We start from the raw sequence: 15,343 nt of genomic DNA on the forward strand, positions 1-15,343 counted from the left end.
AGCCTTCCATCATCGAAAGCGCGCCACCCCCAATCCCTCCTTTTCTTACCATTCGTTTGCTCACTTCTGCAAAGCGCCTTCCCTTCTTACTTCTCTAGAGTTCGCGAACGAAAAACAAACATCCATCATCATAGCACGGTCGCGGTGCAGAAACAAAACACAAACAAAAACACCCCCACCGGGGGGTTGTTTGCGCAAAAGGGCAACCGAGCGCACCGACGTTCGCCCGCAAGTGAACGATCACGGTGGGCGAGGATCTGGGACGAAAAACAAACAGCTTCGGTTGGTACATCTGCACTTGCCACAACTCTCCAATCCGGGCTGCTGTGATGAAGCTGTAGGAGGATGGTAAAACGATGACAAGGGAAAGGGGCAAAAATTCCTGCCCGCTCATGTCAGCACACATTCTGTTCATCGAACGAAACGCATCAACTCAAAAATCGGACGATCGAGAGAGCTCATTTTCCATTTTCCGAGTACACCATGTACGGGGGTGCGAAAAAGGCTCCCAAAAGTGGACGCAATTTATGATCGAAGAAACCGTTCCACCATCTACCCACCGTTCCTGCGCTGGTCTAGAAGGTGGTAAAGAAAATGAAATGAAACTCATTTGCACCCGAGCAGCAACGCACTGCTTGGCACAACTTTCACAGTATTTCCGAGTAACTCTGAAGTCGAATCAATCATGTTAAAAGCTCTCCCTAGGGCCCAGGGATAGCCGGACGCAGCCGTTTTTTGTAATCACGAGTAACCGCTGGAGTAAGTGACGGCTTGGTAACTGTGAAGGTCCAGCAGCTGTGTCTCGCGTGGGCACGATAAAAGCAAGTTCGATCACTAAAACTGCTTCGCACTCGGTGACCAAAAGAAGGTGAGCGTTTCTTTGACTACCGATCGAATGAAAGTCCTAAGTGGCAGCCATTCAACACCTCCGAACGCAACAAGACATGCCATTTTGGCAGCCAGAATGCGAACGACTTCTCTAAGTGTCGTCGCATTTGCTAGCAAGTGTCCTGCGAAGATAGAAATTGAACCGGAGAAATTGGGATTCCTTCAGTTTCGGATTCGTCTCCGGCCTGTTTTTACGAAAACTTTTCCTCCAACAGGTGTCAATCTTGGCCTCAAAACCGGACTGTAAAACCGGGCAGTTTTTTTATATTAGCTCCCCAGCGCCTCACGGCGGAATCGAAATACATTTACAATTAATCAGTGCGCCAGGTCTGAACAGGCTTCACGTGAGGGCCCCTTGTCTTCGATTGTTCGCTGGTGCGCCCTTGTTGAAGCGTGAGAATGCGCGCCACGCGACAAGCCCAGCTACACAGTGTGTTAATTTAATTAATTGGGCAGCTTCCCTTCGCGCGTGAGGGCATTGCGAGACCTTGAGCAGTTCGGTTCGTTGCGTGGAGTGATGCGATTAATCAGCGCATGCTAATAAGGAGTGCTTACCATTGCACCCGTTCGGGGAAAACTTTGCGCCCTTCGTTTCCGCGAGGTAATGCGCAAAACACGCGAGTGATCTCACCACAATGATTGCGCTCACGTTCCCAGGTCTTTCAGATCACCCCAAAATGGCCTATTGAATATTGGCATGAGTAGCGCATCAATAGCTTGTTAAAATGGGCGTCCGGGTTCGGGTCTGACATCCATCGGATTGAAATTTGCCCAGTGCGAGATAAAATTAACATTCCGGTTCATCATGCCGGGTGAACTCTCTAACGCACCCCTTTTTCAGCACCGATGGCTATTTATTACCGCATCCGGAACCTCTCAGATACAGCGGGAAGTGCGAAGCACCCTTTCGCAGGACGAGAAAAAACCCGAACGGTCAGACCAAAGATCGGGGCAGCTGTAATTGAATTTCTCAATTCGCAGTAAACTACTCCTGGGGCGCTTGGGTTCAGTTGGACTAGCGAGGGGGATTTGCAGAGAGTTAGCGCATCTTTCTCACACCTGCCCAGAATCGGGAATATGATGGGCCAATTTACATGCCCGCCGCTAAGCGACCACCAATGGATCGGTCTCTTTGGCCGTATCGTAACAATCATGTTTCAAACAGCGTTCTCGGAGCGAATCGATACCGACCAGAGGTTCTCTTTGAAACTTCTTTCATTTCTTTTACGAGCTTCAAACATCCTGCTGATCCTGTGTATCGCCATCTCCGTCGTCCAGACGCTGCGTTTTACGACACGCGCTGGAAAAGAAATCCCCGAAACTGATCCCCACCGGAGCCGAAGGTCCGATGTTTAATTCGCCGATAGCTTGCCCTTTTCGCACCGGATAAAAGCTCACATCTTAGTACTCCGAACCGTTCATCCGTGGCATGTGTCTGAGGCAGGATATGGGCCGTGCCAAATCCCCGCCGGAAAGGAATGTGTTGGCTAAATTTTATTGACACCTTGGGAGGTAGCTCGGAGCCAGCGTCGGACGGGCATATTATCACTTTCACATTGCTCCCCTTTTCGAGACATGGTCAATCTACCGAACGCCATTTTGTTTCACACTTCCGCTCAGCTCCACAGGATATTTAGACATAATTGTGTGTTATTTTTACGTCCTCACCGGATGGGATATGCGCGGGATATGGACTTGAAAGGTAGGCAATCTGCACTGCAGCATGCGGCACTGGAAAACATCTCTGATTTTAGCTTCCAGAGTGGCGATGGAAAAACGATTAAATCAGTGCAACTGATATCGCACGCGCGCTTGCAAACTTCAATCAGTAGGACCCAGCAAAATTGCAGCTATAAATCGCTGTTCGATGGGTGTTAAGGTTCTCACAGGCGATCGATGCACCGCTTAATAACCCGAACTACCTCCTCTTCTAACTGCCGCACATCCAGGAAAATGGAAGGTTGATTTGATTTCATTCGCATCGATCCCGGGAGAATGTTGTGTTTGGCGAGGAAACTCACCCCCTGGGCCTTAGCAGGCACACTTGAGGGCAGCTGTTGCTGCTGATGCCGCTGGTGCCGCCGGTGCCGCAGCATATATTTGCCTATCAAACAATCGTGCGACTGTTTGCCAGCACACACGCACATACTCAGTTAAGACGACCTTCCGGAGTAACCTTCCGAGGGTAGCGTCGAAAGCGAACAACAATGGTGTTTTCCACGGGCTCGAACGCGTGAATGTGTATGTGTGTGTGTGAGAGAGAGAGAGAAAGAGAGAGTGAGAGAGAGAGAGAGAGAGCAAGAGAAATGGCACTGTGGGTGGGAAATGGCACACCACTCCCCCACAAGGAGAACACGAACATTGGGGAACGAATACGGGGCTCTTGTTTGTGTATGTGTGCATGTATGTTGGTGTGCCCCGCAGGGTGTGTGGCTGTCCCGGCTGGAAACTTTCTGGCAGGCGAACGTGCGAGCACGCGTGCAAAACGTGTCGCGTAGGGAGCGGTCGGGCGAAATTCTCCTGTCAGAATGGAATTTAATTGAAATTGATTCTGCAGGCGCTCTTGGCCATGGCCGTGGAGTTTGCCACGTCACACCCGACCGGGGGCTGTGGGCTTCCGCTTGGTTAGGCCACCTTCATCCAGGCCAAGACGCACGGACGTGGAAGAATGCAGCGAACAGCGGCTCGGAATGGCATTCCTCGATTCGATCCTGGCGCGTACGCAGATCCTTGGCGTCGATCTCGCCTGACCGAGCTTCCATCCATCATCCGCCGCACCGATGAGGGTGTTCATTTAATCTTTCGGATTCGGTGACAGTGTTGGCGAAAAGAGTGCAATCGTGAAGCGGGCAAAAGATAAAAGTACGCTCAAATATTCCACCCTTCGGTGAGGTGCGTTACGCCGCGAGAGCGGAATTCTGCCGATCATCCCGATTAAGCATTCACAAGTGTCACGTCAACAACTATTTGCGGCTCGTTTGTTCCGCATCCTTGCGCGCCCGATCGATCGATCCGACGGCAGAACAGTCACAGGGTGTTGGTTGTGATGGATTGCTTCCCGGAAAATGGTGCCGCGTTGTCGTTCCGGTTTCGATCGTATTGACCCGTCGGTATTGAGATGGCCGTGATATAATGGCCGTGCTCGGCTGGGAATTCTGCAACCATTATTGCTCGACGCTCAGCACAACCTTTAAGGTTGGTGCAAATCCCTGGCTAGCATTCGTTTATACCCTCCGAGGCCAGCGATAAGACGCACGAGCTGGGTGCTTGAAATGATCAAATTCGAACCTAATAATTATTTCCCCAGTGGGCCAGTTCACACAGCCCGCAAAATAACTCTCAACGAATGCAATATTTAATGCCCTCCGTTTGCATGGGCACGAGAATGAAACCGCGTGCTCATAACCCGAGCTCGTTTGGCGGGGTGGTGCCCAGGGGACTGCTTTTTCGTGTCTTTTTCCTCATAATTATCATTATTGCACATCAGTTGATTACAAAATATCATACACCGCAGCACACCGGGTCGCTTTGAAGTGATTCCACCGCGGGCACCAACGCCATTTAATTTCGTTTGGGTGCCCTGCGGTGCGAGGTATGCAATCCGAGCACAAACACAGTCACACATCTCATCATCTATTGTTGCGGTACGTGGCCATTGCTACTCTTGAATGGAGCGGAATCGATGACAACTGCCTCTGTTCCGGTGCGGTCCTAAATCATTTATGTTAACACAGAGCACCAGGGCAGAATGAAAAATGAAATTAAATGAAAACCCCATTACCAACCGTTCTGCGGTTGCTCCACCATCACCAGCCGCTCGAAAAAAGCCACCACGAAGGCCACAGCTTCTCCATCATCGATCGGTAACTAGAATTCAACTTTCTCATGTGCTGCTTCATTTGATTTTATTTTAATATAAAAAACGCGCATGGGCACGAGCCGTTCTGTGGTGGGGGATAAATTTAGTTTTCCGAGTCGTACCCACCAAAGCCGATGATAAACATCACAACTAGATTGCATAAAAATAGCCCACACCGAGACTCCACGGTTTGAGTGATTCTCAACAACTGTCTCCATCACAGCTGGGTAGAAAAATTGAAAACGTTTATATTTTCAACACCTGTTTCAGCATAAATCGTCATGAATGCCTCGACACCAACCAACCCTGAATCGACCGGGTTTGATAGCGGCCAGGCATTTCGGGTGGAGTAGGAAAAGTACCATCACTGGTGAGTCCGAACAAAGTGTAGCTTCACCAGCCGGAAATGGCAAAACATCCGGTTCCCTCAACTTATCCCCAAAATTCACTGGCAGAAAGGATAATCTAGAACGTGTCTTTTTTTTCTCTTTTCTCTACGAGTGGAAGAATTAAACTCCCAAGCAGAAGCTGTCAAAGAGGTGTCCGGATCCGGAGAACAGATCGCCTCATCGTGTTTGGGCCGTCTGTCCAGAAAAGGGGTATAAAAACACCGATCCCAAATCAAACCTTGCTCAAAAATCGTTCACACCGTAAATCCTCGATAATCGCGGTATAATCCCATTAAAAGCGGCACCACCGCTCTCGTTCCTAGGCGCGAAGGGTGCCAAAGGGAGCGGGGTCCGCTGTCTGGATGTCGTGTTTCGTGTCTCGTGAAAGATGCCATTTAACCAGCATTATCCCCCCCCCCTCCGCTTCCCATCTACCCAATTACCCTTCGCTGGCACCCGAAAGAATGCAACCCCTACCTAACAGCGCCTAGTGTGTTGCGGAATCTTTACAAGAACCCGAAACTCCGGCCTTTGAAAGTCGACCACTCGGGTAGGGTTGCAATTAGGGGTTGAAGCACCCCTGACCAGGAGGAGACGCTTCACGGAACTCATCATAAATGTCAATCCGAACGATGGCGTATCCCCTTGTTCGTGCTATAAATGGTGACTCCCCCTTAGCCACCCTTTCGTAATTACACCACTCGCTGCGATGTAAATGCGAATCGGTTAGCGAGCTTCGTGGCCACTCCTCTCGCGTTTCTCTCGCTTCATTTCCACGGCCCCCATCCATTCATCATCCTGGATATAGCACCATTCCGCTACCACCGAAAGCACACGCTGTTACTTCTGCTCGCATCTTCGCTTTCAGCCATGGTAGGGCTTTCAAACCCCCTTTCTACCACTAAACCTCTCCTCCTGCCTTCCCCTCTCCGCCGGTTCCCTCTCGATCACCCACGATCCGTCCGACAACCATACCTCAGCCGTCGGACTTGATTATTTATGAACGATTGCATGATTGAGCCGCGGTCCTAGGCGCTATCTAATGGTGTTAGCTCATCGCACACTCTGGCACGGTAACAAGTTGGGCACATGTTCAATTATGTTGCAACAATGTTGTAAAAAGCATGCACGCACATCCCTTCGCGGTTCCCTCGTATGGGTGACCGATATGAAAAACGTTTGGAATTCGTTTTCTTTCTCCTCGGACGCTGATACGTTTCCATGACGAGCCGGGGCGCAGATTCTTGTATTAAAATGCCACAGGTTGTAATTTCTCACCCTAAACATCCTCTCACACACACACAGATGAGCACGCGTTCAGGCGGTGTTGTTTTGGTGATTTGTTGCCCACCACTCCCGGTGCCTCCGCGGTTGCGCACGAGGTTCATTAACGTTGCCCTCGTCCTAGGCCGCCGAGTGATGGTGGGCATGATTTACAAGACCCCCTGCTCGCGCTTCGAGCATTTTTATGAGCCCCAAAATGGCACCTTTATCGTGGCGCGAGGGCGTACGCGAGCCGCATGCCGATGGCCCTTACACATATTTATTGCCACTCGGGCTTCACAGCGCTCTTTTATTTTCACATCCCGAGGTCGGCGCTCGCCGCCGGCAAAGGTGACAAGCGATCGCTTGTTGGATGAATGTGCAACAACTGTGCCGCATGCTTTTAACAGCGTGTTGGCGACAGAAGCAGGCCTGAGGCAGCAACGGGAGTCGTTAAAGCGTGCCCCCTGGTGAAGAATCCCCCTGCTCCTCAACGAAGGGTGCCATAAATAGGCCGCCTGTCCAAAAACTAGCCCATGCTGAAACGAAACGAGTGCTTTAAGAGGTACACCTACGGGAAGGATGATGATGCACTGGCTCTGGTGCACGGATACCGTGCTGTTGATAGAGACGGTAGGTTGATTGTTGCCGTGGCAGCTACGAACTCATTCCACGATCACGAGCAGGCCGGTTGGCAACACGCCGTGACGCACGCTCGAATCTTGCACGTCACTCGCACACTGGAATTGCCTCACCACGGAGGCCTGCTCGCATACGCATACATCAACGCCCGGTTGGGGCTAATTGCACCTTTCGCATGCCGTACAATCTAGGATGCTTGGAGCAGGACAAGCACTTAGTGACCCGGCCCGCTTGCACGCTTACAGACAGAGCTGTATCGCTGGAATTTACCCGTCAGGTATCTGCAATCCTTTCTGGAATCGGAGAGAACAGTGCATGCGATATTCAAACTCGTTCGTGGCCTAAGGAGCATACTTTTGGAGTCCTTTAAAACAGGATTATCTATGGATTTCTGGCTCGAAATCATCTTCGCTTGGCACCTCCAGGAGCCAAGTGGCACTGTGAAGGTGTGTCAGGGCGAAGACTATAAAAAGCTTCATTTTAAAATTCAAGAGTAAAAACAGGTATGTGACATGCCACCCAATGCTTACGGGGCTAACATGTTGCCTGTTCGAATAGCTCAGGCAAGTCGTAGAAGAGAAACCCAAGACCAGCCACCTTGGAAAATCAATACTGCTAGACCAGAAAGCCAGCATCCTCGAATGTGACAGAAAAATCTACTTCCCCGTGGCAGTTAATTCGCAAATCCGATAACGATCACCGAGTTCACGCTCTAAAACCCCGGTGGAAGGTCAAAAATGAGCACGTCATGCCAGAGAGGCAAAGCAAACTCCCGAGGCGTTAAGCCTACCAGTTCTAATTCTGAACCGACTGAAGCTCCAACCGCGCCAACCGATTGCCTGTGGGAAAGACGCGCTTCGAACCCAAACCACTTCAGGCCGGAAACCGGAAGATCCTGTTGCGAGTGCCTAATCCGCCCAAAGTTAAGCGTTGATTGATTGACCGATATTGGATGCGCGTCTTCCCACGGCGCTCGTTCGCATAACCTTGCAATCCATCTGGTCCTAATTCCCGCGAACGTGCAAGTCCACGGTAGTGCCAAGCGAAAAAGATGAGCCGTGGCTCGTGGAAGCGCGAGTCCTGCCAGGACGAGCCCACCCCCAAAAGGAGGACTCTTCGATGATGCGATTTGATTGATGAGGAAGTTGATTGTCGGCCGACTAGTGCCCCCGATGGGTGCTACACCAACACATTGTTCTGCAAGCTTCAGAGCGCACTCTCGCACACGGTATCATCCTGCTCTAGTTTACCTTGCACCGCTCTAGTTCTTTTACCTGATCAATGAAAGGATCTTGTCTTTCTGCTCCTCCTCGTCCACAAACACTTTTCACTTTCGCGCACTTTCTTGCTAGCTTTTTTCCTCGCACACACACATACACACTCGAACCGCGTTCTTGTATCACGTTCGAACATCCACCATGCAACTTTTTCGGTACTGCACCAAGCTCAGAAGTTCAGCACACCAGTGAGCTCCTTCGGAGCAATGGACAGTCTAGCTGACGTTCCGAGACCGAGAACCGAGTCCTGTGAACATGATTCGAGGTTTCCGAGCAAGCGCAACCATTCCGAAGAAACACTGGAGCAACAACCGAACGCGCAAAACGTGAAACGTGAGACAAACTTATTTTTTCCTCCTCCACGAGCCCTGTGTAGCGCAATTCCGTGGACTTCCGGGCCGAGGGCGTGCGGGTTTTGGCCTCAATTTCGGGCACACTACCACTACCTCGAAGTCTTCAACATCATGGGATCGTTTTTCTGACGTTTCGCAAGTCTCGCGGGGACGACGGCGCTTTTATCCCTATTTTACGGTACGGCTGTGTATCGAGAGTACGTGTGTGCGGCCATCTTAGACATTACAACTCTTGCAATATAATACATTTTTCGGGGAATCTTTTTTCTTCCTGCTTTGTTGCTGCTCTTCGCTCACCCTTCCGCCTTGCCGGCGTGGTACGCATTTGGCGGAGTTTTTGTCTCGACGAGCCCGCCAGAATTCGACGCGATACAATCCTAGACCAGCCACGATGAGACGGCTTTCTTTGGCCTTCGGAGGTGCCCAGCAGCACAGATGCCCCGAAGCGGAAGTTCCGGGAAAACTCTCTGGCAGCCTGGCAGCCAAGAAGCCAGTCAAAAAGCGGATAAAAGCAGGCTACACGAGCTTCCGGCCGCTTCCTAGCGCCAGTCCGGAGCCGAGCTGGCTGCGAGGAGATTTTGTTTTCTTTTCACGCGCGCAAAAGGGGAACAAATCGGATATTTAAGCGATATCTCGCCGGGCAGCGAGGTTTATGTTCCACTGCACGCCCTCGGCCGCGGCCCTGTAAGGTTGGAAAATGCCGTTGAAGGATGGGGCGCGCGTGGGGTTCAAAGTGATTGAGATTAAAAATAACCTTAAATAATGTGCATCGTCGACGCGAGGTACGAGATCCAATTTTTTCTCCGACCAGAATGGCTACTCCCTTAGGACATCTCGGGCTCAAGGGGTGCTTTTTCCAGTTTCAGAAATTTAACCCGAATAGCTTCTTTTTTCGGCGAAATTAGAAAGGAAACACCCCTTTTTTGTTGGTGGAAGTGATACGTCCTGTCGCTAGATTAATCTTTCGTAATGTTCGTTAAAAAAAAATTGCGTCTCAAAAACCTGGATAAAGTCCCGAGGAGATAAAACCGGATGCCTTCTAGAAAGCTGCAAATAATTTTTTTCCTCGCATGTACAAAACATTAAAGACCCGACGGAAGTGAGCGCTAGACTTAGGTAGCGATCATATAGTACGCCATCGCAAGCACGCGACCAATTGCAAAGTGAAACCTTTTTTCCCGTCGGTTGCATGCACGTGGGCAAAAGGGAAAGATTAATTTCCTTTCCGGATATTTCAGCCACTCGCACCGGATCACTTTTCGAGCCTCTTTTCTGCCACTGAGCAGGGGTCGAGAAACGTTTCCTCACCATGGCTAAGATAAGGATAATGGCGTGGAAACGGAGTTACAGAGGCAAAAAAAGTAAAATAATCCTCGGAAATGGCGTGATATTGTCTCCCAGTGTGGAATAGATTTGTGAGCCTGAAAACTACTAACAACAAAAAAAACCGCAAAAGTACAGCCTAGTAAAATGATATTTTCCAAAAGCTGTACGGTTTTAATTTGGGGATTTAAATGTAGTTGTCCGGGTCGGAGCACTTGTTAGGCGAGGCCCCAAACCGGAAAAGAATTGCACGCGGTCCTGACTCACGCCACACTCTTGCTTACTGCAACACACTCGCCCGCTTGCAAAGGAGCATTCCAGGGAAAATTTTCATCACAACCGCACAGCAGCACGGAAACCTGACGAAACTTAGTCGAGGATCGTTCGATCGTGTTTTCGGCTCCACAAGGAGGCTGAACCATTTCCTGTTGCACACCGCCGGCTCAAGTTCACTAAGACCATATCGATCTCCATCGAGCAGCACATAGCGTAGCTGACATTGACCTTCCGCGGCCTAAGCTTGCACCAAAGATCGGAACACCTTCACCATTGCGAATGGGGTCACATGGGCAGCTGAAGCGGAACAACGGATTGCACTTTCGCTGCATTCGCTTGGGCCACATTGCCAGGCCTCTCCCTCTATTGCCCTGCAAGGCTTCATCCACTCACTCTGTCACTCACTGCTGCACTGGCACCGCTGCTTCAGAGCGATTGCTTCTACTTCAGCCAATAGTGGCTGTCTGCCTGGTTAACTGACTGCCTGTTGGACGCTGTGCGGTACCCTGCTCAGCCGCTGTTGCCTGAGTCGAGTACAGAACCATACTGAACGAGTTTTCCCATTTTCCGGCTTAATTCAATACGAGTAGGTCCCACGAGAGCGCTCTCGTAGCGGCCCGAGAGCTCCAGTGAAGCGCAGTGCCCTGTTCGGCTGAGGCCTGAGTACCCTTCGGCTCCATCGGTGAGTGTCGCATGCTACCGGTCGGCCCCCTCCGGTGTCCCTTTTCCCAGTCGATGCATTCTGGAGGGTGGGTTTTCCACGCGGCAGAGCCGGGCGCTCACGCACCTACTGCTGGCGAATGTGTGCGGACTCGACTCCACCAAGAATGGCGCCAGAATTCGGCCATCTCGCACGCCTTCCAGCACCCACTCGCCCAGCGGCGAGTGCTTTGTTCGATTTAATTATTTCATCCACTTTTCTTTACTGCTTTTATTCCTCCCCCACCTTTCCCTTCTTCCGAAGGGCGGTTCTGACGGGGTTGGGAATTTATCGCCAATAGAACTAAAATTCGGCCCTATGGATGGATGGGCCATGACGCATTAGTTGAAAAAGTGGCGGACGACATCTTAGAAGGGCTTTTTCAGCTTTGTAGCACATTTTAACTAAGCTTTACATTCAGCTCTAGTCACGGTTAAACGACGGGTGGCGAATAATGCATTTCATAGGATAAACACGCTATCGATGTAGCGATGGTATAGTTGCCCGTTTCACTTGCCTTACGTGACAATTCATTCCTAAAAAAGAAAAAAAAATCCCAACCAACCACTCACCTTCGGTGGTCTTCGTCACGTTAACATGGCAACACATGCGAGAAGTTTTGTGCATCAATTTTCAATAGTCGCTGTTTTCCCAACTTTGGTCGATGCAAGCCGGAGGCGTCACCTTCCGTTGTTCGGAAATTTATTATTTCACAGCACCAGGCTCTTGGAGCCTGAGTCTCGGATAAGCGTAGCAGAGGGCACCTTATCAAGCCTAGCCTAGGTGGCGGCTGATTGCGGACCGATAATGAGATACACGCTACTGCCCGGAGGCACTGCATGGAAAAGCGAATTATTTGCGGCAGACACAACAATGCAAACAGACCCAAAGATGCCGCTCCATGATGAAGGAAGCACCAGACGCACACGGAAGCTCGGTAGCTCATCGTCCGACCGCTCACTGAGTGAAGGAAGCCCGCATAAGCGCCGTTCCATGGCAAGCGAGCAGTTAAAGTCAGAAAATTCTGCGAGCAGTCGTTCACGAGAGGAAAAACTGTTGATTCATCGTTCGCCCGACTCTCACGACACTCGTCATCGGTGGCGTCTTCATTTCGGTATGAGCCTGCAAAGCTGCCGGATCGTTGCGACATCTACTGCTCCATTCGATATCCGTTCGCGTTCGAACACGTTCTACGAGCCTCTATTTAGCTCGGAAGGAGAATGCCAATAGTCAAAAGTTTATTTTTGCAGCAGAAGTTATCCGAGCAGTTTGAACGGTAAAGTGGCTGACACGGCAAGGGCGGTTTATCCAGACAAATAATTCCTAAACGTTAATTAGCTTCGGAAACAATTTAATACTGGTGGTTGCGACTCCTCTCGTGCTGCGCTGGTTGCGAATGCTCGCTGGTTCCAGAGAGTTATTAATCCAATTAAGGGACAATAAACGGAATTTTCAATCAGTACCCCGTCCACGGCGACGATTGCAAACGAGAAAGTCGACGGAAGTCGTCGAAAACTTTCTTTGTAATGCTCTTGTGAGACCGGTCGTTAGCTTGAATGCGCTCGGAAAAGCTCCCCATATGCTTATTATGCGTCTAGTGCTTCCGAGCACTGCTTTCCCAACGGTAATCGCACCCGGCGTGGGCCCTTGCAGCTCGAGGTAACGGAAAACCGCAAGCGCAAGTAAAATGAAACAAAATAAGTGCAGCAAGCGATTCCGTGCCAAATGGGATACATTATCGGGGGCAACTGCATGGGAATAGCAGCAGTTTTCTGCACCGAAGTCTCCTAATTTTAAGCAGCTCCGGCACCCGTTTGTTTTGAGTTGTTTCGGAGGCTACAACGCACATTGTCGCTTTGTATAACTTTGTCGGCAGCATTGAGCTCGTTTTCATTAGGAAATTGCTTGAAGGAATAGAACGAAAAATCACCATCAAGTCAGATAGCGTGAAAATCTCCCCTTAACCTTGATGTTCGAGAGCACCCAAGCCGCAATAACAGATAAATCCATCATTTACCCATCTTCATTATCAATCAACGGTGAAATGGGCTTGCAGTGAAATGCATGCAACTTGAATGCATCTTTTGATCAATCGATGATTTCACTAGGAGCGCTAGAAAGCACTGTTTCTTATTGTGTTGAGAATGGAGTTCGGTTGGTTTTCCCTTCCATTCGCGTCCCGGTGGCTCGCGGGCGATGAGAAACGGCTTGGAAAAGCGATTTGCCTGCAACAGGAGGAACTGGGGCCGCGCGGATCGTCGAAACTAATTACGTAGCGGGAGGCAGCCGGACCTAGCAGGCAGAAAGCGCCAACGCGTGCGCAGGGGAGAATACAATTTTCTTTCTAATTAGTTAGTGCAGCGAACGTCTTGGAGCTATAATGAATGAATAAATGAGTACGCCATCGAACGAATACATGTGCTCATTGCGATATAGAACGGTGCGGTTTCCAACATACTGGTTGCAATGTTATTGCGAATATGGTGCAAACTTCTCGGGTTGCAGGAGCTCCTGTTGCATTCGGGGTTGTTTTACGCGCAATACGTGAAGGACCCACAAGACTCGCTTACCACACTATCAAAGCGCGCGATAGAGCCGTTCGCCGGTTTTACTAAGCACAAATAGCAAGACTAATCGAGAAGCCTTCCAGAAGGACTTGAATATCTAACTGAGATACGTCCTAGAGCTACCGTTGAGCACACTACAATGGGGAAAACACATCACGACTCTTAAGTGTTGGCAGCTCGATAAGTCGTTGCCGCTTTCCCATCCAACAAGAGAGCCGTGATCGCTGTATTCGGACGCCAAGTGAGAATTAGAATTGTACGCATTTCATCATTTATGAAGCACCGATAAGATGTCACTCGGCTGTTGGTTCGGATGGAAAGCGTCAGAATATGTTCAGCTCAGTTCAACATGGGCCGCTGCACCGCACTTGCGCTGCCGCTTCGAGACGCTTTATTGCCACTGGAAGCTGATATGCTTCTCCAGGTGCATTTTTCATTAGCCTAGCACTATCGCATCACTAGTTTAACGAATGCTTTCTACTCAAAACGGCACTAGATCAGCTCTCCGAAGGCATGTAAGTGTCACCAGCTCTTCTTATGCTTGCCAGCTCCGACTGCCATCGAGAGGTAGAAGTTGCGAGATGAAGTCCGATCGCGGTTTAGCTCATGTGGCGACTTTTCCAGTCCAAACCCTGCGAAAGCATGTGAAAGCGGAGAGACATAACACCCTTCCAATCATGTTAACCGGAGGGGATAATTATGCGCTGTCGATCCACCACGAGCCCTGATGAGCATCCCAGGACGAGGTTTCGTGTTTTCGTTTTGTCCGAGCCGCAGTAACAGCAGCGGGAAAAATTCCTCAGCCCAGACCGATGCGCCTGCAGCTGTCAAATAACCATCGAATGGTGGAAGCAGACTCAACTCGCACAACCTCCAGGGAACACACCCATCATCACATGGAGGCCGCAGAATCGTTAGCATTCGACACCTCGCTGGCGGAAGTGCCGGGGAATTCGCTAATCCCAGATCGCACCCGAGACACCGGCCCGACACGGAGAGAGTAATGGAAAACAAACAATAAATGAGTGGCAATCGTGACGAGCATGCTTTGAAATGCTAATATATTCACGGAAGACACCGCACCCGGTTTGAGCATTCGGGTGGTTTGATGTTTTATTTCCCGGCGCTACTGGTTGATTTCACTACCACCCTGTGTTTCGGTTCGGTTCAGACGCGCCGAATCGGCTCGGCTTTGTTCGAGCCCTGCGCTATTCGAGATTCGCTAGATTAGAAAATAGACAAACGAAGGCCGAGGCGCGAGTCTAGAAGGAGCCTGGGACGGTGGATGGAAACGCGAACGGGGGCAGTCATAAATCGAAATAAAAAAGCCCCATTCACGCGACTTCGGTCCAGAACGAGATAAGCTCCGGAACCGGGACAGAGAATGTGAAATTAAAACAACCAAACCCATCCCGGCGCGTGTCAGAACCACCGCGAGAAGCTAGCGGCCACTTCCGGCTTCGTGACACATTTCAATCCGCACCGACCTCCCTAGTCCTCCGACGGGGCACACTCATTCCTTTATTTATTCACTGCCCTGCTCGGGCGCATAATTTCGCCAGCGCGCGATGGAGCGCTTTTTATTACGAAGCAATGCGTTCGAGCAGTGATGCCGCAACGGTCAGCAGTTGCCCGCTTGGAATACATTATTTTTTACGGGCCAAGTGAACCGGTTTCGTACCGCTAGAACTTACCAGAAGGATTCGATTAATTACGGCTCCAGGCGCTCGAGCAATCGTGGCACTCGAGCATTTCCGTTGGATCGTGCTGGGTGTGCAATTTTTCAGAGCGTAATTTTTATGTCCC

The sequence above is a fragment of the Anopheles nili genome, chromosome X (genome assembly GCF_943737925.1).
Source record: "Anopheles nili chromosome X, idAnoNiliSN_F5_01, whole genome shotgun sequence".
Taxonomy (NCBI): Eukaryota; Metazoa; Arthropoda; class Insecta; order Diptera; family Culicidae; genus Anopheles; species Anopheles nili.